The 25,442-nt window shown below is 36.9% G+C and overlaps 1 pseudogene; it reads right to left on the reverse strand.

Moving 5' to 3' along the window:
- Positions 1-5,952: 5,952 nt before the first annotated feature.
- On the reverse strand, positions 5,953-6,397 carry LOC132023888 (ubiquitin-conjugating enzyme E2 variant 1-like; annotated as a pseudogene).
- Between the last annotated feature and the right edge of the window lie 19,045 nt (positions 6,398-25,442).

Consider the following 25,442-nt stretch of genomic DNA (forward strand, 5'->3'; position numbering starts at 1 on the left):
TTAACTTTAGTCGCTATGCTGTACATTAGATCCTATAATTCATTAATCTTATTACTGGAAGTTTGCGCTCTTTGACCACCTTCACCCATTTCTCCACTCTCACAACCACTAATCTACTCTCTGTTTCTAGGAGTTTTTTTTTTTAGATTTCATATGTGAGATCATATAGTATTTTTCTTTCTCTGTATAAATAATTTCACTTAGCATAATGTCCTCAAGTTTCATTTATATTGTAGCAAATGGCAGGATTTCTTCCTTTTTATGGCTGAATAATATACCTCTGTGTGTGTGTATGTGTGTGTGTGCACCACACTGTACCAGTTTCTTTATCATTTCATTCACCAGTGAACACTAAGGTAGTTTGTAATTCACTATTACTTGCTTATTGTAAACAATACTGTAAATAAAATGGCGTGCAGATATCTCTTTGAAATAAGAGTTTCATTTCCTTTGGATATATCCCCAGAAGTGGAATTTCTAAGTCACATGGTAGTTTTATCTTTATTTTTTGAAGGACCCTCCCATAATGTTTTCCATGGTGTCTGTTCTAATTTACATTCCCACCAAGAGTACATTAAGGTTTCTTTTTTCCACATCCTTACCAGCATTTGTTATCTCTTGTCTTTATGATCCCAGTCATTCTAACAGGTGTGAGATAGTATCTCATTATAGACTTGATTTACATTCTGTTGATTATTAGTGATGTTGAGCATTTTTTTTCATGTACCTGTTGGACATATTTGTCTTCTTTGGAAAAATATTTATTCTGGTCCTTTTCCTTCTTTTTTTTTTTAAGATTTTATTTATTTATTTGAGAGAGAGAGTAAGAGAGAGAGAGAGAATGAGAGGGGGAAGGGCAGAGGGAGAAGCAGATCCCTTGCTGAGCAGGGAGCCTTATGGGGCTTGATCCCCTGGAACTCCAGGATTATGACCTGAGCTGAAGGCAGTGCTCAACCAACTAAGCCACCCAGGCGCCCCTCTGATTCTTTTCCTATATTTAAATAATATTATTTGTGTTTTTATTATTTAATTATATGAGTTACTTATTTATTTGGGGTATTAACGCCTGAATTGACATATGGTTTGCAAATATTTTCTCCCATTCCATAGGTTGCCTTTCCATTTCTTTTACTGAATATATTTGACATTTAATGTTATGTAAATTTAAGGTGTACAATGTGTTACTCTAATATATTTTTATATTGCAATGTGATTGCTGTTGTAGCCATATCTGTCACATGACATATTAGAGTACAATATTGTTGTTTATATTTATCATACTGTGCATTAGATCTCTATGGCTTATTTACCACCTGTTACAAGTTTTTACCCTTAAACAACATCAGTCTTATTCCTCCAACCCCCATCCCCTGGTAACCATCATTTTTTTTTTTTAATGAATTTGACTTTTTTAGATTCCACATATAAGTGACATCATTTAGAATTTTGTCTTTCTATGTCTAATATCTCACTAAGCATAATGTGCTCAAAGTCCATCCATGTTGTCATGAATGGCAGGATATCCTCCTTTATCATGGTTGAATAATATTCCATTGTGTATATATATCACTTTTTAAAATTAAAACATCTGTTGATAAGCATTTTGGTTGTTTTCATATCTTGGATATTGTTAATAATGCTGCAAAAAACATGTGAGTGCATATATATCTTCAAAATTCTGATCTCATTTCATTTGGGTATATATCCAGAATTGGTGGATTTTTAATTTTTTTGAGCAACTTCCATACTGTTTTCCTCAGTGGCTGGACCAATATATATTCTCACCAAAAGGATGTAAGGGTTCCCTTTGACCACATCCTCACCAGCACTTGTTGTCTCTTGTCTTCCTGAGGACAGCCATTCTAACAGGTTTGAGGTAGTATTTCATTGTGTTTTTAATTTGCATTTCCATGATGATTAGTGATACTGAGTGTCTTTTCATATGCCTATTAGTCATTTTGGACGTTTTCTTTGGAAAAATGTCTACGTAGTTCTTCTAGTTCTTAATTGGATGTTTGTTCTTTGCTCTTAGGTTGTATAATTCTTTGTATATTTGGGATATTAAGTTCAAACCCCTCAGATTGTTTTTCAGAGTCCATAGTCTCTCGTGTTCACCTCCCCTTCCAATTTACCCCAACTCCCTTCTCCTAATACCCCTTGTCCTCCATGCTATTTGTTATGCTCCACAAATAAGTGAAACCATATGATAATTGACTCTCTCTGCTTGACTTATTTCACTCAGCATAATCACTTCCAGTCCCGTCCATGTTGCTACAAAAGTTGGATATTCATCCTTTCTGATGGAGGCATAATACTCCATAGTGTATATGGACCACATCTTCCTTATCCATTCGTCTGTTGAAGGGCATCTTGGTTCTTTCCATAGTTTGGCGACCGTGGCCATTGCTGCTATAAACATTGGGGTACAGATGGCCCCTCTTTTCACAACATCTGTATCCTTGAGGTAAATACCCAGGAGTGCCATTGCAGGGTCATAGGGAAGCTCTATTTTTAATTTCTTGAGGAATCTCCACACTGTTCTCCAAAGAGGCTGCACCAACTTGCATTCCCACCAACAGTGGAAGAGGGTTCCCCTTTCTCCACATCCTCTCCAACACATGTTGTTTCCTGTTTTGTTAATTTTGGCCATTCTAACTGGTGTAAGGTGATATCTCAATGTGGTTTTAATTTGAATCTCCCTGAGGGCTAATGATGAACATTTTTTCATGTGTCTGATAGCCATTTGTATGTCTTCATTGGATAAGTGTCTGTTCATATCTTCTTCCCATGTTTGATATGTTTGCCTGTTTCATGTGGGTTGAGTTTGAGGAGTTCATTATAGATCCTGGATATCAACCTTTTGTCTGTACTGTCATTTGCAAATATCTTCTCCCATTCCATGGGTTGCCTCTTTGCTTTTTTGACTGTTTCCTTTGCTGAGCAGAAGCTTTTGATTTTGATGAAGTCCCAAAAGTTTATTTTTGCTTTTGTTTCCTTTGCCTTTGGAGACATATTTTGAAAGAAGTTGCTGTGGCTGATATCGAAGAGATTACTGCCTATGTTCTCCTCTAGGATTCTGATGGATTCCTGTCTCACATTGAGGTCTTTTATCCATTTGGAGTTTATCTTTCTGTACGGTGTAAGAGAATGGTCGAGTTTCATTCTTCTACATATAGCAGTCCAGTTTTCCCAGCACCATTTATTGAAGAGACTGTTTTTTCCACTGTATATTTTTTCCTGTTTTGTCGAAGATTAATTGACCATAGAGTTGAGGGTCCATATCTGGGCTCTCTACTCTGTTCCACTGGTCTATGTGTCTGTTTTTATGCCAGTACCATGCTGTCTTGGTGCTCACAGCTTTGTAATAAAGCTTGAAATCAGGTAACGTGATGCCCCCAGCTTTATTGTTGTTTTTCAACATTTCCTTAGCGATTTGCAGTCTCTTCTGATTCCATACAAATTTTAGGATTAGTTGCTCCAGCTCTTTGAAGAATACCGGTGGAATTTTGATCAGAATGGCATTAAAAGTATATATTGCTCTAGGCAGTATAGACATTTTAACAATATTTATTCTTCCAATCCAAGAGCATGGAATGGTCTTCCATCTATTTGTGTCTTCTTCAATTTCTTTCATGAGTGTTCTGTAGTTCCTCGAGTACAGATCCTTTACCTCTTTGGTTAGGTTTATTCCCAGGTATCTTATGGTTCTTGGTGCTATAGTATATGGAATCGATTCTCTAATTTCCCTTTCTGTATTTTCATTGTTAGTGTATAAGAAAGCCACTGATTTCTGCACATTGACTTTGTATCCTGCCACGTTGCTGAGTTGCTGTATGAGTTCTAGTAGTTTGGGGGTGGAGTCTTTTGGGTTTTCCATATAAAGAATCATGTCATCTGTGAAGAGAGAGAGTTTGACTTCTTCATTACCAATCTGGATACCTTTTATTTCTCTTTGTTGCCTGATTGTTGTTGCTAGGACTTCTAATACTATGTTGAACAAGAGTGGTGAAAGTGGGCATCCTTGTCTTGTTCTTGATCTCAACGGGAAGGCTGCAAGCTTTTTCCCACTGAGGATGATATTTGCTGTGGGTCTTTCATAGATAGATTTGATGAGGTTCAGGAATGTTCCCTCTATCCCTATACTTTGAAGCGTTTTAATCAGGAACGGATGCTGGATTTTGTCAAATGCTTTTTCTGCATCAATTGAGAGGACCATGTGGTTCTTCTCTCTTCTCATATTAATTTGTTGTATCACATTGATTGATTTGTGAATGTTGAACCATCCTTGTAGCCTAGGGATGAATCCCACCTGATCATGGTGGATAAGAAGAGTCACACTTTTTAATTTTTGCTTTTGTTGCCTGTGCTTTTGGGGTCATATCCAAAGAAATCATTGTCAAGACCAATGTTAAATAGCTGTTTCTTTATATTTTCTTCTAGGAGTTTTGTGATTTCATGTCTTATATTTACCTCTTCAATCCATATTTTTTCTTTTCCTTTTTTTTTTTTTAAAGACAGAGATGTGGGGAAGGGCAGAGGGAGATAAATAATTTTAACCAAGCTCCATGCCCAGGTGAGCCCAACACAGAGCTTGATCACATGACTATGAGATCATGACCTGACCTGAAATAGGAGTCTTTTGCTTAACTAATAGAGCCACCTAGGCACCCCTACTTTAACCCATTTCAAGGTAGTTTTTGAGGGTCCAGTTTCATCCTTTTGGATGTGGATGGATATCTAGTTTTCCCTACACCACTTCTTAGTAGATTGTTATATAAATATATGTGTATATATATTTAAGGATTTTATTTATTTATTTGACAGAAAGAGCGAGAAAGCACAAGTAGGCAGAGCAGCAGAGGGAGAGGGAGAAGCAGGCTCTCCACTGAGCAGGGAGCCCAATTCGGGCTTGATCCCAGGACCTTGGGATCATCACCTGAGCAAAAGGCAGCCGCTTAAACACCTGAGCCACCCAGGCACCCCATAAATATATTTTTCATAAAATTATTCATGTGTTAAATAATGAGAACATCAGTAATTGAAATGCTCAGTGAGGAGCCCAATGTGGGGCTTGAACTGATGACCCTGATATCAAAACCTGAGCTGAGATCAAGAGTCTCACCTTTAACCAACTGGATCATGCAGGTGCCCCACAGTAACTGATGTCCTTTAAAATTCACCCAAACATTTTAATTTATTATGTTTTCTCCATTATAAGATTGTGAAATTGGCTAGCACTAAAGTGCACTTTATAGTAATAAAGAATCCAAGATGATTTTTCCTTTTAAAAAATTTTTAGTTTTTTTTTTTTAAAGATTTTATTTATTTATTTGACAGAGAGAAATCACAAGTAGGCAGAGAGGCAGGCAGAGAGAGAGAGAGGAGAAAGCAGGCTCCCCGCTGAGCAGAGAGCCCGATGCGGGACCCTGAGATCATGACCTGAGCCGAAGGCAGCGGCTTAACCACTGAGCCACCCAGGCACCCAAAATTTTTGGTTTTAATAAGCCACAGTTATAAATTATCTTCTTACTTATGAAATTAATGTGAAACAAACCCACATTTAAAAAAATACATATCATGGTAAAACATGTAAACACCTGTGGGAGTATAAGAGTTACAATTTTATGAAAGATGAAGTCAGGGTAGAAATAACTACTTGTGGTGCTAACGGAGTATGGGGGATGGGGTGGAAAATAAAAGACAGAGGGGTCTGTGTGAGTTTCTTTCTTTCTTTCTTTCTTTCTTTTTTTTTTGTTATAGCACAACTTCTATATTTCAAATGGACAAAAAATTAGTATCATTTACAATATCTTAAGATAAATTGCCTTTGAATGGGAGCTTCCTTTCCGGTGATTTGAGTTCTACAAGACATATCTAGAAAATGTAACTATGGAAAATTACTGCTTAAATCGAATGGGGAAGTGGGGGAGGGTCTGTAGTTTCTCTTTTTGATTAATTGCCATAACACTGTCATTCAGGCAGCTGACAGAGTTTCATGTTTCCTTTAGACATCATTAGATGCTGGAACTCTTGCAGGACAACTTTGATGATATATGAATTCTGCCATTTTGCTAGCACTGATATGGCTCTTGGGTCTATCACTCCATTAGAACTATTAACTCCATTCATAGTAATTTTTGTTACAAATCTTACAAAGGTGGGGTTCTTCTGGGTATTTAGGTCCACATTCTATTTTAAGGCTGTAAATTCAGTTTTCATAAATTGTTCTTGGAGGCCCAATTATCATCCCTGTCCATCTTGTAAGTGTCATGTCTTTGTCAGCTTCTAGACCCCAGCTAACTGTGCCAACTCCTACTTCTTTCTGGCCTTCTTCCAGTTCTTCCAACAGTCAAAAATTGCAAGGTACTTTTACTCCTGAGACCATTGTGGCTGCCATCTTGCATCGCTGTCGCTCCCTGTGTGAGTTTCTATTTAGTGTTCAGACCTTGGGAGAACCCAATAGTTTCCTGGCTTTTCCCCAGCATTTGGCATTGAACTTGAATCAATCTGTAGAGTCTACAGTTCCTGACCAACAAGGCATGATGAAGACACACTGTCCCAAGGAGCAAAGCCTGTGGAAGAGCACAGTGATGTGGTCAGAAATGACAAATTACAGCTTAGAACTTCTAGGCCTTCCTCTGCCCAAATCTCCATGTGAGGCATAGCTACATAGTAAAAGACAAGGCTGTCATGGTGAAAATGGATGTGAGAGCCAGCATGAGACACTTGGGACAGGGTTCAGCTGTGCCAGGCACCACCTTGCTGAATTAGAGTAACTGTTCAACCTCTCTGCTTCCCATCCTTCTCTCAAAGGGATGATATGATATCACATAGATGTAGAAGTAATATAATCACCTGGCACACAGGAAGCACTACATTCATCACTGTATAATTGTCTGAGTATTCATGGCTCCTTGAAGTCCTCAAAGCTGCACTTGGGGTTTCCAGGGAATATAAAGATTGTCCCATCTGACTGTTGTGATATGTTGTGTTTCCATTTTTATTTGTTTCAAAATATTTCTTAATTTCCCTTTTGATTTCTTCTTTGACCCATTTACTGTTCTAGGAGCACATTGTTGAATTTCCACATATTTGTGAATTTTCCAGTTTTCTTCTTGTTATTGATTTCTAGTTTCATACCGTTGTGGTCAAAAAAGACACTTGATATGATTTTGATCTTCTTAAGTTGTTTTGTGGCCTAATATATGATTCATCCTGGAAAATGTTTCATGAGCACTTGAGAAGAGTGTGTATTCTGCTCTTGTTGGATGGAATGTTCTATATACATATATGTTGGTTAGGTCCATTTGGTATACAATGTTTTTCAAGTTGGAGCCTGCTTCCTCCTCTCTCTCTGCCTGCCTCTCTGCCTACTTGTGATCTCTGTCTGTCAAATAAAAAAATAAAATAAATAAAATAAAAATAAATTTTAAAAAGTTTGATTTTCCTTATTGTGTTTATGTCTGGATGATCTATCCATTGTTGAAAGTGGAGTACTGAAGTCCCCTAGTAATACTGTATCACTGTCTATTTCTTCCCTTGGGTCTATTAATATTTGCTTTATATATTTAGGTGCTTTGATATTAGGTGCATAAGTATTTACAAATATTATATCCTTTTGATAGAATTACCCCTTTACATTACATAGCAACATTTGTCTTTTATATAGTTTTTGACTTAATGTCTATTTTATCACTATATAAGTACAGTGAGTCTCTTATAGGCAACATATAGTTTTAGATACTTTTAAAAATCAATTCAAATACTATATATCTTTTGATTTATGAATTTAATCCATTTACATTTAAATTCATTATTTATGGGTAAGAACTTACTGCCATTTAGTTAACTGTTTTCTGAGTGGTTTGTAGATCCCTTGTCTCTTTCTTCCTCTCTTGTCTTCCTTTGTGACTTGATGATTTTTCTGTTTTGGTGTGGTTGGATTCCTTTCTCCTTATATTTTGTGTACATACCACTTTTTTTCCCCTTGTGGTTACCATGAGGTTTACATAAAACCTCTTTACTATACTTGACATGCAGAGATCGCAAGTAGGCAGAGAGGCAGGCAGAGAGAGAGGAGGAAGCAGGCTCCCTGCTGAGCAGAGAGCCTGATGCAGGGCTTGATCCCAGGACCCTGAGATCATGACCTGAGTTGAAGGCAGAGGCTTTAACCCACTGAGCCACCCAGGTACCCCTAAAAACGTCTTTACTATACTATATATAGTTTTACTATAACAATATTTTAAAGCTGATAGCAACTTAATGTTGACCTATAAAAACTACACTTTAATTTCTCCTCCCACATTTTGTATTATTGACGTCACAGCTTACATCTTTTTTTTTTTCTTAAGATTTTTATTTATTTATTTATTTGACAGAGAGAAATTACAAGTACACTGAGAGGCAGGCAGAGAGAGAGAGAAGGAAGCAGGCTCCCTGCTGAGCAGAGAGCCCGACATGGGACTCGATCCCAGGACCCTGAGATCATGACCTGAGCCAAAGGCAGCGGCATAACCCACTGAGCCACCCAGGTGCCCCTCACAGCTTACATCTTTTATATATTTTGTATCTGTTAACAACCTATTACAGCTATATTTTAATACTTTTGTCTTTTAACTTTAATACTACAGTTAAAAGTAATTTGCATACCATTATACTATTAGAGTATTCTGCATTAGACTATATTCTTACCTTTTTTTTTAAAAGATTTTATTTGTTTATTTGACAAAGAGAGATCACAAGTAGGCAGAGAGGCAGGCAGAGAGAGAGAGAGAGGAGGAAGCAGGCTCCCTGCCGAGCAGAGAGCCCGATGTGGGACTCGATCCCAGGACCCTGAGATCATGACCTGAGCCGAAGGCAGCGGCTTAACCCACTGAGCCACCCAGGCACCCCTATTCTTACCTTTATAGTGAGAGATTTATGCTTTCATGTATTTTCATGATGTTAGTTTGCATGCTTTCATTTCAGGTGTTCTCTTTGGCATCGTAAGGAAATTCTAGTGGTGAACACTCACAGCTCTCATTTGTCTAAAAAAGTCTAAGAAATAAAGTCTCCTTTATTTCTGAAGGATAGTCCTCTTGTTAATTACATTATGCCACAGGGGTAGGGAGTTGATATAGCTCTGAATTAGGGCAATGAAGATGTATTGCTGGCCTTGCCAGCTAAAAGAAAACTGCTTCTGAAAATCCTTAATGACAGGGGTGGAGAAAAAGTCCTTTGTCAGATCAATAGCTTCATACTAGGTACCAGAAGATGAACTGATTTATTTAAACAATGAAACCATATATGGTACAACAGTTATGACTGGAGTCACCACATGGTTAGGCTTACGGTAATCCACTTTCATTCTCCAAGATTAATCTGTCTTCTGCATAGACCAAATAGAAAAGTTGGATAGGATGTGGTGAGAATCACTACCTCTGCATCTTTCAAGTCATTGATGATGGCACTAATCATTTCAATACCTCCAGAAATGTGGTATTACTTTTTGTGTATTATTTAGAGGCACTTGTAGTAGACTTCTCCTGGGCTTTCCCCACCATAATAGCCCTTACTCCACAAGTCAGGGGACTAATGTGAGTATTCTGTCAGCTGATAAGTATATTCCAATTATATTTTCTATTACTGGGAAAATAACAAGGTAGGTTTGGGGACCTACTAAGCCTACTGTGAGAAACCTGAGCTAAAACCCCATTGCTCATCTGACTTCCATAAGCCCTACTCTCTGACTGGTGGACCACAGTGATATTTGGGATCTCCTAAAATTAATGTCATTTAGAATTAATGTTGAGTAGCCCCCCAAATTTCAATTATTTCCTTTGCCTCAATGCAGATACCCTGGTAAAAATCTGTAGGTTTGGGGCACCTGGGTGGCTCAGCTGGTTAAGCATCTGACTCAATCTCAGCTCATGTTTTGATCTCAGAGTTGTGAGTTCAAGCCCCGCATTGGTGTCTGTAGGTTTATTTGGGGAAGGCTGGGAAAAAAAAGATTAACAATATAAAATTTTCACAGTGGTCCTTTCTCAAGAGTACCTAGCCTCTTTTCATTCAAGAGGTTCTGGGACAATAAACTTTGTTAAAGTCTGGGAATTATTAGAAGGGCTATGACTGTTGTTATGATCCATGTTAGTTTTTTTTCTTTGATCCAGTTCTTTTCTACTTATACAGATCAAGTAAGAATTTAATAGGCTTTCTATCTCTTTCACTTATAAGAATGCCAGAGAACCAGTCAACACCATAAGTCTATATGAGTCAGACATATTCTGATTGCTGCTTTGACTCTGCTGTCCATGACAGTAGCCACACTTTCTTTGCCCATAGTGGTTGAGTCATCATCCCACTTGGTCCTGCCACCCCAGGGTCTAATTATTCCCATTGCATTTAGTTTTTTCAATTCAGTGACCACAGCCCCCACTGTAAGGTGTGATCAACATAGAAGAGTGATCATAGAGTACTTCAAGGATTCTGGGGCCCCCCTCACAAATTTATTTCTTATAGTAGTAGTGAAATGTGTGTCTTAGGGACCCCCAGAGTGAGTGAGCAGGTCTTATATGGTAAATCCACTATAACATTCCAATCTCTCTAAGCCTTTGAGTCCCTTCCTCTACATTAAACCAAGGCAGATCTGGCATTTCCAACTCACTCACTGTGGGGCACTTTTTGGTCCACATTTCAACCAATCAACTAAATAAACTGCTAGATCCCATCCTAACTCCTCAATGCAACATTTAAATACAGAATTTCTTCTTAGTGAGCCCTATCAATAAATTCAGTCTGATCCATCTTTATGTTCCTTCTACCATTATCCCATACGCTAACATCCATTCCTGCACAAGGGCTCTAACTTTCTGTCTGCATAAATTAGAAAACTCAATCAGTTATTTTGGATTATTGCCACCTCATAGGCCACACTTTGTATCTCATCTTTAGAGGCCTGTTGGGTTTGAGTCTAGTCAAATCCTAGAAGCCAAGGGAGGGAGTAGGTCTTTTCTTTCTTTTCAAGATGATATTAGCACCATTTTTTTTTTTTTGAGGCCAGCATTACCTTTAATTTCAAAACCACAAAATTACCAGAGAAGAGGACTACAAATTAAGATTTCTCATGAACATAGATGCGAACATTCTTAACAAAAGGTGAGGTGAGTCTTAAGGCGAATCAACATGGTCTTTCATGACACTGCCTCAGGGGAGGCCATTCCACAGGCAATGTAGGGTTAACCTCCCCAGATGGTAGTGGAGAGGCCCCTAGCCAGGGTTGGAGATACTTCTTGCATTAGGATAAAAAGGCAAAGAAGACTCATCAGAATTTAGGGCTCAATGTCTCCAGCTTCATCAGGGTCTTCTACCAGTCTCCATTCTAACTTATAAGATCCCATTCCTTCCCAATTTATGACTCTGGTTTAAGAGCACACACCCGGTGAGTCTAGGGGCTCAATTTGCATTGTAATTCACCCAGTCACAGGACACTGGGATTGTGAGATTCTGTGTTTGATTTTGAGCAATCTCAGCGCTGCAGCTACAAGAGATTAGGGACTCCTTCAGTGTATACATGGAAGTTGGGGTCATTTATGTAGTGCTTGAGGTAGGAATTCAAAACCTAAGCTCATCATTTTCTCTCACCACTTTGTCCAGCAACAATAAGAGCAACCAGCCAATCTCATTATATTTGTTAGTTTTTCAAAAATGTTAAAAAACAAACACCATATACACTTATAGGCCTACCTTAAGAACCAAAACCAAAAACAAATCAAACAAACAAAAAACCTAAAAACAAAAACAAACAAAAAAACCTCTAAAAAAAACCCCCCAAAAACCCCTCAAATAAACAACCTAACCTTATACCTAAAGAAGCTGGAAAAAAAACAACAAATGAAGACAAAAGCCAGCAGAAGGAAAGAAGTAATAAAGGTTAGAGCAGAAATACATGATCTAGAAACAAACAAACAAAAAACTCCAAACAAAACAGATTAATGAAGCCAGAAGGTGGATTTTTGAAAAAATTATTAAAATTGATAAACCTCTACCAGACTTAACAAAATGGGAAAGAACTCAAATAAATAAAATTATAAATGAGAGAAGAGAAATGACAATTAACACCACAGAGAATACTGTTAAAAGCCATATGCCAACAAGTTAAAGAACCTGGAAGAAACAGATAAATTCCCAGAAACACATAAACTATGAAAACTGAGGGGTTCCTGGGGGGCTCAATGGGTTAAGCAGCCAACTCTTGATTTGGGCTCAGGTCATGATCTCATGGCCATGGGATCAAGCCCCTCACATGATGTGTGCTTAGGGGGAAGTTTGCTTGAGAATCTCTCATTCTTCCCCCACTCTACCTCTGTATAAAATAAACAAACAAATAAATAAATAAATCTTAAAAAATAACAAAAACAAAACAAAAACAAAACAAAAAAAACCGCCAAAACAGAAACCTACCAAAACCGAAACAGGAAGAAACAGAAAATCTGAACAGATAGATAATAAGCAAGGAAACTGGATCAGTAATAAAAATATCTCCCAACAGGGGCGCCTGGGTGGCTCAGTGGGTTAAAGCCTATGCCTTTGGCTCAGGTCATGATCCCAGGGTCCTGGAATCAAGCCCTGAGTTGGGCTCCTGTGCTCAGCAGGGAGCCCGCTTCCCCCTCTCTCTCTCTCTGCCTGCCTCTCTGCCTACTTGTGATCTCTCTCTGTCAAATAAATAAATAAAATCTTAAAAATAAATAAACAAATAAATAAATAAATAAATAAAATCTTAAAAAAAAAATTATCTCCCAACAAATAAAAGTCCAGGACCAGATGGATGGCTTCATAGGCTAATTCTACCAAACATGTAAAGAAGAGTTATTACTTATTCTTCTCTAACTACTCCAAAAAATAGAAAAGGAAGGAAAATTTCCAAACTCTTTCTATGAGACCAGAATTACCCTGATGCCAAAACCAGATAAAGACTCTACTAAAAAAGGGAACCATAGGTCAGTCTCCCTGTTGAATATGGATGCAAAAATTTTCAATAAAATACTAGCAAATCAAATATAACAGTACATTAAAAGAATCATTCACCATGATCAAGTGGAATTTATTCCTGTGTTGCAAGCATGGTATAGTATTTGTGAATCAACCAAAATGATATACTACATTAATAAAAGAAAGAATAAGAACCATATGATCATTTCAATAGATTCAGAAAAAACATTTAACTAAGTAAACACCCATTCATGATTAGAAAAAAAAAATCCGGGGTGTCTGGGTAGCTCAGTGAGTTAAAGTCTCTGCCTTTGGCTCAAGTTATGATCTCAGGGTCCTGGGATTGAGCACTGCATTGGGCTCTCTGCTCAGCAGAGAGCCTGCTTCCACCCCTCTCTCTGCCTGCTGCTCTGTCTACTTATGATCTCTCTTTCTGTTAAATAAATAAAACCTTTTTAAAAAGTCCTTAACATAGTAGGTTGAGAGAGAACATACCTCAACATACTAAAAACCATATACAAAAAACCGACAGCTAATGTCCTCAATGGGGAAAAACTGAGAGCTTTTCCTCTGTAGTCAGGAACATGTCAGGGATATCCATTCTCACCATTGTTATTCAACATTGTGCTAGAAATACTAGCCACAGCAATCAGACAGCAAAAAGAAATAAAAGGCATCCCAATCAGCAAGGAAAAAGTCAAGCTTTCATTATTTGCAGATGGCATGATCCTCTACATAGAAAATCTGAAAGATTCCACCAAAAAAATTGTGAGAACTGAAACATGAATTCAGTAGTCACAGGTTAGAAAATCAACGTACAGAAATCTGTTCCATTTCTATACAACAATAATGAAGCAGCAGAAAGAGAAATTAAGGTATCAACATCATTTACAATTGCACCAAAACCAAGAAGATACCTAGGAATAAAGCTGCCCAAAGAGGTGAAATAGCTATACTCTGAAAACTATAAAGCTCTGATAAAAGAAAGAAACTGTGGAAAAAATGAAAAGACATCTCATAATCATGGATTAGAAGAAAAAAGTGTTGTTATAGTGTCTATACTATCCAAAGCAACCTACACATTTCATGAAATTCTTGTCAAAATACCAAGATTTTTAACAGAGCTACAAGAAACAATCCTAAAATTTATATTGAACCACAGAAGACCCCAAATAGCCAAAGAAATCTTGAAAAAGAAAAGCAAAGCTGACGTTATCACAATTCCAGATTTCAAATTATATTACAAAGCTGTAGTGATCAAGACAGTATGGTACTAGCATAAAAACAGATACATAAGTCAATAGAACAAAATAGAAAACTCAGAAATGAACCTACAACTATTTGGTTAATTAATCTTCAACAAAGTAGGAAAGAAAATCCAACAGAAAAAAGTCTCATCAACAAATGGTGTTGGGAAAATTGGACAGACACATGCAGAATGAAACTGGACCACTTCCTTACACCATACACAAAAATGGACTCAAAATGGATGAAAGACCTAACTGTGAGACAGGAATCCATCAAAATCCTAGAGGATAACATAGGTAATAACTTCTTTGCCATAGCAACTTCTTACTAGATATGTTTCTGGAGGCAAGGGAAACAGAAGCAAAGATAAACTATTGGGACTTAATTAAAATAAAAAAAACTTCTACATAGCAAAGTGAACAATCAACAAAACTAAAAGGCAACCTATGGAATGGGAGGATATATTTATAAATGACATATCTGATAAAGTATTAGTATCCAAACTATATAAAGAACTTATCAAAGTCAACACACAAACAAAAAACAAATAATCCAGTGAGCAAACAGGTAGAAGACATGAATAGACATTTTTGAAAAGAAGGCAACAGATGGCCAACAGACACATGAAAAGATGTCCATCACTCACCATCAATGAAATACAAATCAAAACTACAAGGAGATATCACCTAACACCAATCAGAATGGTGAGAATGTGGAGAAAGAAGAACACTTTTCCACTGTTGGTGGGAATGCAAAGTGATGCAGCCACTCTGGAAACAGTATGGAGGTTCCTCAAAAAGTTAAAAAGAGAACTACCTTAAGATTCAGCAATCACACTACTGAGTTTTTACCCAAATAATACAAAAATATGAATTCAAAGGTATACATGCACCTTGACATTCATAGCAGCATTAGCAGCAATAGCCAAATTATGGAAAGACCCCAAAACGTGCATCAGCTAATGAATGGATAAAGATCACATCTTCTTTATATACATATGTGTGTGTGTGTGTGTATGATGGAATATTATATATATATGCATATATATATATAAATAATGGAATATTACTCAGCCATAAAAATGAAATCATGCCATTTGTAATGACTAGGATGAAGCCAGAGAGTCTTATGCTCAGTGAAATAAGTCTGTCAGAGAAAGACACCATATGATTTCACTCATATGTGGAATTTAAGAAATAAGACAAAGAAACATAAAGGGGGAAAAAGAAAGGCAAACCAAGAAACAGACTCTTAACTGTAGAGAACAAATTGATGGCTACTAGAGGGGAGAAGTGTAGGGGGATGGGTCAAAGAGGTGATGGGGATTAAGAAGTGTACTTGTTGTGGGGCACCTGGATGGTTCAGTGCGATAAGCCTCTGCCTTCAGCTCAGGTCATGATCTCGGGGTCCTGGAATCAAGCCCCACATCAGGCTCTCTGCTCAGTGGGGAGCCTGATTCCTTCCTCTCTCTGCCTGCCTTTCTGCCTACTTGTGATCTCTGTCAAATAAATAAATAAAATCTTTAAAAAAAAAAGAAGTGTAGTTGTTGTGATAAGTATTGTATGGAAATGTTGAATCACTATATTTAGTACACCTGAAACTAATATGACACTTCATGTTAACTAACGAATTTAAATTAAAAAAAAAAAAACATTATATACACAGTCACTCATCTCCTTGTCTTTTATAAGTGATTTATTAAGAGTATTCAATGCAGGTAATTTGCATGTCTTTATTATCAGATCACACCATGGACCATTAGTTCTCTCTTTACTTCCAGAAACAGTCATTAATGTGTTTAAATTTAAACATATGAGATAGTCAACTCCAGAAATTCCAGAACCAATTCAGCAAATTCATTTTTGGGGTGCCTGATGACTCAGTTGTTGAAGCGTCTGACTCTTAGTTTCAGTTCAGGTTATGATCTCAGGGTCATGGGATTGAGCCACACATTGGGCTCCACACTCAGCATGAAGACTACTCGAGACTCTCTTTCTCCTTCTCCCTGTGACCCTACACTCTCTCTCAAATAAGTGGATAAATCTTTTTTAAAATGAGAAAGAAATGTCATTCAGTTGCTGTCATATATTTATTATCTTCTTTGCTTTCTTCACCAAAGTTTTGTAGTTTTCTTCTTACAGATCTTATACATATTATGTTAGTATTTATTTAAGAATTTCTTTTTTTTTTTTGGTGCTAATGTAAATGTTATTGTGTTTTTATTTTTTGTGTTTTTTTTAAGATTTATTTATTTATTTGAGAGAGAGCAAGAAGAGTGGATAGGCGGAGCAAGTAAAAGGGAGAGAGGATCTCAAGCAGACTCCACACTGAGCACAGAACCTGACATGGGGCTCAGTCTCATGACCCTGAGATCATGACCTGAGCCGAAACTAAGAGATACTTAACTGACTGTGCCACCCAGGTGTCCCAATAGTATTGTCCTTTTTAACTTCAAATTCTAGCTGTTCATTTCTGTTAGACTGGAAAGCAGCTGATTTTTATATGCCACTTGGTCATGGCATATAATCCTTTAAATATGTTTCTTTTTTTTTTTAAGATTTTATTTGTTTATTTGACAGAGATCACAGGTAGACTGAAAGGCAGGCAGAGAGAGAGAGAGAGAGGGAAGCAGGCTCACTGCTGAGCTGAAAGCCCGATGTGGGACTCGATCCCAGGACCCTGAAATCATGACCTTAATTCAGTTTTCTAGGATTTTGTTGAGGATTTCTGCATCAATATTCATAAGGCATACTGGTCTGTAAATGTTCTTTTCTTGTAGTGTCTTTGGCTTTGGTATCAAGGCAATGTTGGAGAATTAGTGCTAAAGAATTAGTGCTAATTTTTCCCTTAGTATTTGGTAAAATTCACCAATGAAGCCATTAGATCCTGGCTTTTTTTGGTCAGGAGGTTTTTATTATTATTATTATTATTATTATTATTACTGATTCAATATCCTTTCTAATTACAAGTCTATTCAGATGGGTTGTTGAGCCTTGTATCCTGCTAACTTTCTATAATCACTTAATAGTTCCAAGAGTATTTTTGTTGATTCCTTGGGATTTTCTACATAGACAATAATGTCATCTTTTTCAATCTTCTGTTACATTTGTAGAAAACTGAGAAGCCAGCTCCATTCACCCAACTGCTCCAGCTACCTACAGTGCTAGCTCCCATCAATCTGGTGGGAGTGATGCATTAGCTCTTTCACTCATTAACAGGTTTGGTTAATAGCAGTGAACTAGGGAAAAGATATTTAAGAAAAGCAGAGGTAATATGAACATGGTACAGAATTCAGGGAGGAGTATTTATGTGTGTGTGTTGCTGTGTGTTTGATCAACTGTGGTTTCCTGAAAACTGTGTTTAGTGTGGATGGGAGTAGGGAAAGGGAGATTACACCAGGAAAGGAATAAAAGAGTACAAGGAAGGAAAGATGAGAAATAGTGGAGAGAAACTTTAATATTCACAGTAGCTATATTTGTGAATGGTAAACATTTGCATGTGGCTTTTAAAAATTCTGGGTTTTTACTCTTCCTTTATAAAGTTCAGTTGAATAGTCATTCTACCACAGTTCTTGAATTTCTGTGATATAAATCAGAAAAATTATCCAAAAGTTGAAAATGGCATGATGGCCAGGCAAGGATGCCCTCCTGTATTGCACATAATACAACTCATTGTTCCCCACCCATTCAATGTCCTGGGATTAGTCAAATTTCATCTTAACTTGTACATTTTTAAATAAATATACAATAACTTCTATCCAGTAGAATGCATAATTCCAAGGTTTTATTGCCCCATGGAAATCAGTTTTGTATCTAACCAATCAAGCATTCTCAACCTTCTTTAAACATCCCAGCTTCTCAAATATTCTTCTCATGGATCATAGTGTCTTACAGTTTCTCTCATGTCTTAGTCATTTTAGGCTGCTACAACAAGAATACCATAGACTGGGTGATTTCAACAGAAAACTTTCATTTCTCATAGCTCTGCAGACTGGGAGTCTGACATGAGGCTGCTAGCATGGTCAGGTTCTGGGGAGGATCGGCTTCCTGGTTTCCCCACATAGGAAAGAGAAAGATGGAGGCAGAGAAAGAAAGGTGTAAGAGAGAGAGCTCAAGCTTGTCTCTTTGTATAAGAACACTAATCCTAAGGATAGCTCCACCCTCATGATGTAATCACCTCCCAATAGCCCCACCTCCAAATACCATCCCATCAGGCGCTTGGATTTCAACATATGAATTTTGGGGTGATACAGATATTCCATCCATAATACCTCACTATTTAGTAAGTGGAATAAAATCTTTGATACACATACTCCTTTTATATTTGCATGAAAGTCATGATTTTACTCTTTTGAAAACTGAACTGTTTCGGAGGTCCACCAAGAAGCCCAGATAGACTCATCCAACCAAGCCAAGTAAACTGTACCCAAAATTAGACCAGGTCTGTGAAGTGGATGTCATGGCTGGTTTAAACCCACACATCTTTTCTTATCTTCCTGAATGAATCCCAAATAGAAACAGAACTTCCACTTCACTGACTCACTTTCCTTTTGTTTTTTCCCTTTCTAATAATTTTGTTTTGTTTTTATTTCCAGTTAATATATGGCTGGTAAGTTATTCCTACTGGTAGCAGCAATGTTGGAGAATTTGGTTTTATAGTTTCACCATATGATGCTATCAACTGGATGGATGATACAGATATAGCCCCTATTGGCTGAGAGATGATAAAGAACACAATTTGCTAGTGTCTCTTCATCTATTTGTGTGCTCATATCAATTGAGTCTTATCCTTGCTCAAAAAAGCACCTCTCTGAGATTTGAACAGGTGAGATTTTGTTTTCTATATTTACTTTTAACCTGTGGCTGAAGGTGTAGAAATAAAGCTATAACATTTCTATGTGTCTGTAATATAGGAAGGCCTTCAATGGTCATTGCGAGTGTGAAATATTTTCATACCACAAGATGGTATTGATACATTAGATTACTTTGTCTCTTAAAGGATCTCTTTCCAATTGGTTAATAGAGAAGTACTTACACAAACATAATATGCCCAAATATCACATAAATTAAACAGACCTTCTAATACTTGAAATGTGATATTCTTTTGTTGCTTCAGAAATATCTCAACACATCCAAGTTCATATAATTAAGATGAGTCTTTGGAAAAAAATAGTCTGGTTTAATAATTTTGGTTTAAGAGAGTAAAAAACAGCTTTAAGTCTTTTCTCTGATTGATGTTAAATATAATACATAGGTACATTCTTCATAATATTTGTTTTATGTTGACTCTTCCAAACTTTTTATATTGGCTTCCTGATCAAAAAGCAGTCACTACTGCTACACCATGTTTAAGACTATGGAAAAGATAAATTTGTGTTCAAGTATTATTATTCTGGCAAACACTATCAATCAACAGTAATTATGTTTTATAGTATGGCAGTTTAAATAGTCCAAGATCCTTAGATTACTTAACAACTCGATTTAATATTAAATCAATATAATTACTAAATAATTGTATGCCTAGATGATCTCTAAGTAAAATTGAATGCTGAGACCTTACTAAGTTAAAATTACATACTTCTACCTCTTATTTTCATATGCTATAATGTCACATTAATAAAACTATCCATTTGGTCACTTTGAAAAGGAAAGAAAAGGATGTATGGTGTTTTAGATGTATTCGTTGCCAAAATGTTTGTACGTGACAGATAGTTCCTAATTTTCTACTCCCCAGATTTCTCTTATAACAGAAGTTAGTTACTTTGATTAAAAGTTATGACAAATAAAAGTAGGTGAGACTCTTACTATAAGCAATGGTAACAGAAATACAACTAAAGGTCAGAGATACATTCTTGTATCTTGTCTCTAAAAAGAGAGTAGAGAAGTGTCTGGTTATTTCAGAAATATATCTGAGGGGGGGGGTAGAACGTTGCAGAGGATTTGTTGAAAGGAAATTTTTATTTGTTTTGATTTTTAATAGTGAGTCTGAAGATGCAATAAAATGTATTAAAATTTTGATGAACTTGGCTTATTTTTGATGGATTTACTCATAGGGGAAAAAACCTTGTGAAACTTTTACTGTGAAATATGTGATAATAAAACTTGAACTTGGCTTCTCTCTACTGAGATGACTGATTTATCTTAGAACTCTTAACAAGAGGTGAAAGAATATTTTTTACCTTTCCTTAAACCTGCTTAATTGGAAGGATTCCATATTTCTCTAGAATAATGGTCCTGGTGGGCATTAGCCAGTTTTGTGTCTAAGCCAGAAATCTTATCCTTCTGTAAATGCCTGCACATCTAAAATGCTTTTTGAATGGTCATGGCATCTTACTGGTCCCCTCATTAATGGGTGAGTTACATAAAATATTTGACCTGTATTCATTTCACATTTGCCTGAGAGTCATACTTTTATATGTTTGAAAATTCTACTTTCACATTTACTACTAATAAGGAATTAATATATTGGTAAAGAAATAATAAAATCCCCAATTTTCTATGTAAGGAGTGGGTCACAACTAAGCCTGGTTTGAGACATGTCGGGGGCTTGGGAGAAGGCTGTGCCCCAGGCTGGCTCAACAGCTCAACAGCTCAACAGCTCCTACAGAGGCTGACTAGGCCTCGGTTGTAGAAATGAGAAGTAGGGAGAGACCTATAGGCTATAGGTTGGCAGCTTTGGCAGAGACACCGGTGCCCCACGTAATACCATCCCCATGGTAGATGAAGTCAGTGAGGAAAAAGATCACTTGTCAATGACAGCAAAGAGGAACTGTGTCAAAGGGCAGATCATACACTCCCACAATTCTCAGACCAGCTCAAATGAAATTGGGGGAAGGGGAGGTTAGAATCTTCCAACTGGTAAAGTTAGGTAGAAATGTTCTATTGGTGTCATTGTGACCCTAACTTACACCTAGATCTATGTAGGCTAAAGAGGTCTAAAGTTATTGGTGAGATTTTCCAATCAATTCCTTGACATGTATTAAAATAAAACATACTGTAGGTCCTGTGAAGAGCAATGATCTAAGAATCGGGACCTACTTTTAGCTTTACCTCTCAGGAGCTACAAGGTTTAGGCAACGTTTCCTGAGACCCCATTAACAAAATGGAGCTAACTTCCCTTACGGCATCATAAGATCATTGTAAGGATTATCCAGGCACAAATGTATTTGTCACACATATCACATGTGACATAAAAGCCAGGACTTACATTGCATTCACTATGAGCTAGTACTGTGCTAAATGTATTGTATACATGACTTGTTTAATCTGCACAATTTTCCTATGAGAATGTAACAGTACTGTCACCATCACCATGTCATGGAGGAAGGGACTTGCTCAAGGTCATGCAGTTTTGTCTTGAGGGTCAGGATCTGAACTCAAGCAGTCTGTCTATAGCTCCCCATTTCATTGTGGCACAAAGGACTATGCAAATGTGGAAAGTATCATTTTTTTCTGTCCTCAAGGAACGCGTAATTGAATGGAGGTAGTACGGTGGAAAATACATATGGCCGGGGGAATGAAATCGCAAAGAAAGTCAAATTGACTGACCCTACCAACATATTCTTGTCAAAACGGTTTTGTTTATTTTTATTTTCTGCCATTGGTTTTATGATAATATACTTTACTTTTTTTTCCAAATACAAAACTGCATAAAATCAAATGTGCTTTTTCGAAAGATGCTTGCCCCATAGAGATTCAAATGAGTATATCTGGGAGAGGAGCAACTTACTCCCTTCTCTCATGCAGAAAAGCAGACTTTCTAAGATATGTTGCTATGTAGTTTCAGTGGCAGACAGAGAAGAAGGGTAAGCAACAATGTGAAATATTTCAGAGTAAATAACAGCTTTGCATTTGTAAAGGCAAATGCCCAGTTCTACCTATGTCTCTAGGCACTAAAATTAGACATTTTTTAGAAAGTTAAAAAAAAAAAAAGATATGCATGCACTTCTGCAAATGGCCTCCAGATGAGAACAGTGGCACTCAAAGACAAACTGCGCACCATTGATGTTGGCCAGCCTTTCATCGGGCATACGTATCAGCCCAGTGCTGCTGGCAGAGAACCAGAAGTGCAGAGAGCTCCGGTTAGCCTGCCACATGCATGGCCCATCACTGGCGGCAGCTCTGGAAGAGCACCGACGGGACTTCTAAGATCTTGCTACCACGGATTTGCTTTAAGGACCATTTCACTTGAGGGCTTTTATTTTTGTTTACAATTTTAGCTTTTTGTAGTCAATTCTCTGCATCCCTACTTTTGTGATAAGTAAATCGTAAATAACTACTTTTCTCTTGTAGATGAGTCCAATGTCTCCTTCTTCCCTCACAGAGTTGGGAGTCCTTGTCCAATCTCAATGTTTCTGCTTTCTCTGCTCCTACAATGATATTCAAGACCATTCACCACCTTAGGTGGGACGTGCTGAAGCAGCTTGATGAAGAGTTATGTTAGTTGGGATATGAGTTCTTCCATGGTCTTGGGACACACAGGCCTTCAAATTAGACCTTTGCCTTTGCAGTGGCTGCAAGTGTCTTTTGTTAATCTATACTCTTATTGACCAGTCTTCTGAACATCACCACCTCCATCATGTGTGCATCTATGGCCCAACTATCTCTCATTGAACTCTTCCAACAGCAGCTGCCTAGGTTCATGAGGTTTGCCTACCTATCCTGTCTGTTCTATCCTTATGTCATCCATAGGGAGGGCTGTTCTGACTGGTTCCCTTACACTTTCTTAGGCTGGGTTTGGGTCTATGTCTTCCATGCCTTAAGCTCTGAGCTTCACTTACTTTCAGCTTTGGCAGCAGGAGGAGCTCTTGGGTTGGGCTCTAGTCAAGGACTTAGCATCCCCACGTTCCATTTTACTTAACTTCATGATGCCTACTACATCCTGGATTACTTGATGTTTTATGTTCTTACAACCTAATCACAATTTTATCACAAAATTGATTAAAAATTATTCAAAGAGTCAACTCCTATCAAAAGAAAATCTACTCCTGCCTCATATGATTTGTATAAAACAAGCTACCATTATTGAACTTGAAACATTTTTACTGTTTAATCTACTGTTTGTGCTATAGATGAGGATTTCAGACCATTTCTTACTCTTTTCCTAAATTTTGTTTCCCTAGGGACACTTCATGAATAATGGTGTGACAAACACTAGGGCAACTGGGGCTCATATTCCAGATTCTATTATTTTCTTCCAATGTGATTGAAGATGTAACTCTTTTCATGCTTCGTGGACATGGGGAATGTTTTATTCTAAATATTTGGCTTTCCAGCACTGCTGCAGCCCAGCTGAAAATTTGCCATCTGAACCCCATGCTACTATTCACTTTAAATCCTACTGAGGAGGATACATGCTGAACAGAAAACCCTAATGGCAAGCATTGTTAATGACAATCTGTGTTAAGATCAGAAACTTCCTAATTCTCTGTCTGCAGATGACATCTGGGAAGTGAATATTATCTCTAGCTGTGCAAGGCCGTATCTTCCTATTCCTTTATTTTCAACCTCATTTAAATAAGATTGGATATTTGGAAATATTTTTATTTCCTTTTAGAAATGGATATTGATTCATTTTTTTAAATGAAAATAACTTAGAAATACATAAAGAAGAAAGTAAAAATCAACTATAATCCCAGATTCACAGATGATTACTGCTCATAGTTTGATATGCTTTTTTCCTATGATATTTCTATATAATATTTTGTAAGCCACTCTTTAACAGTATAACCTAGACATTTTTTATAAGAGATTTACATTATTCCACTGTGCAAATATACAGCATCAAAAAAAACAACTCTTTTTCATGGACTTCTATCTTGCATAGAGTTTTCACTCTTACAAGTAGTGCTATAATAAAAATTATTTTATAGACACCTTCGGAAATTTTGTTTGTTCAATTATTTCCTTAAAATGCAAGAAGCAAAATTTCTGGTAATTTAAAATTTGGACACCTGTTGCTAAGTTGTCTTCTTTATGGAACATGCCATTGTATTCAGCGCCATTTCCCCATTTTTTCCACGGTTGGATATAATCAAACTTTTTAAGTCTTTTTCAAGGTGATAGGGAAATACACCTATGTATTATTTTTTGTTATATTTCTCTGATTATAGAAAAATAGGATTGATTTCTTTCACATCTTTATTTTCCAGTTGATTATTTTTATCACAAGCTTTTCATTGTGCATTTTCAATGGTTTCTTTCTTTGATTACTGTATTTATAGAAATCTTTATTTGTTAAGGATAATAAACCTTTATTGGTCATGTATGTGTTAAATATTATCCATCTTTTTCTTTTAACTTTGTGGTGTATTTTGTTTGCCTGAAAGAATTTTAAAATGTTTACAAAGTCAAATCTACAGCTCATAATTTTTCTAGCTCTTGCTCTCCTGGCATATAAGGAAAATTCTTCTCTACCCAAAATGTTATGAAAATATTTATGCTGCACTTTAACAGTTTTATTGAGATATAATTCACATAACATACAATTTACCCAATTAAATATACAATTCAATAGTTTTTAGCATATAGAGAGAGTTGTGCAATCATTACCACAAGCTAGCATTAGACTATATTCATCACTCCAAAATAAAACCCTTGACCCATTAGTGAATTTCCCATTCCTTCCCTCTCCCAACGCAAGGCAACCACAATCTACTTTCTGCCTCTGTCGATGTGCTCATCCTGAACCATTTATTGTAAATGGAAATATACGAACATACATAGGTGGTTTTGTGACTGGCTTCTTTCACTTAGCATCATGTTTTCCAGGTTTACACAGGTTGCAGCATCTATCAATATTTCATTCCTTATTATTGTCAAATAATATTGTCAAATATTGTGTGGGTAGTCACCATTTTATTTACATGTTCATTGGTTGATAGACGCTTGGTTGATGATTTTTTTATTATGAATAGATCTGCCATGGCCTTTGTGTCCATGTTTTCATGTGAAAAGTATGTTTTCATTTCTGTCGGGTGTATACACAGAAGTGAAATTGCTGGATCATAGGAAAAGTATATTTCCTGTTTTGAAAAATGGCCAAACTGTTTTCCAAAGTGACTGTACCATTTTATATTCCCAACAACAAAGTATGAGGTTCATATTTCTCTTCTCCATTGTGATTGCCTGTCTTTTTTATTACAGTCATCCCAGTGGTTGTGAGGTAGTATTTTGTGGGGTTTCTTTGCTTTTCCCTAATGACTAATGGTGTTGAATACCTTTGCATGA

The sequence above is a fragment of the Mustela nigripes genome, chromosome 8 (genome assembly GCF_022355385.1).
Source record: "Mustela nigripes isolate SB6536 chromosome 8, MUSNIG.SB6536, whole genome shotgun sequence".
NCBI lineage: Eukaryota > Metazoa > Chordata > Mammalia > Carnivora > Mustelidae > Mustela > Mustela nigripes.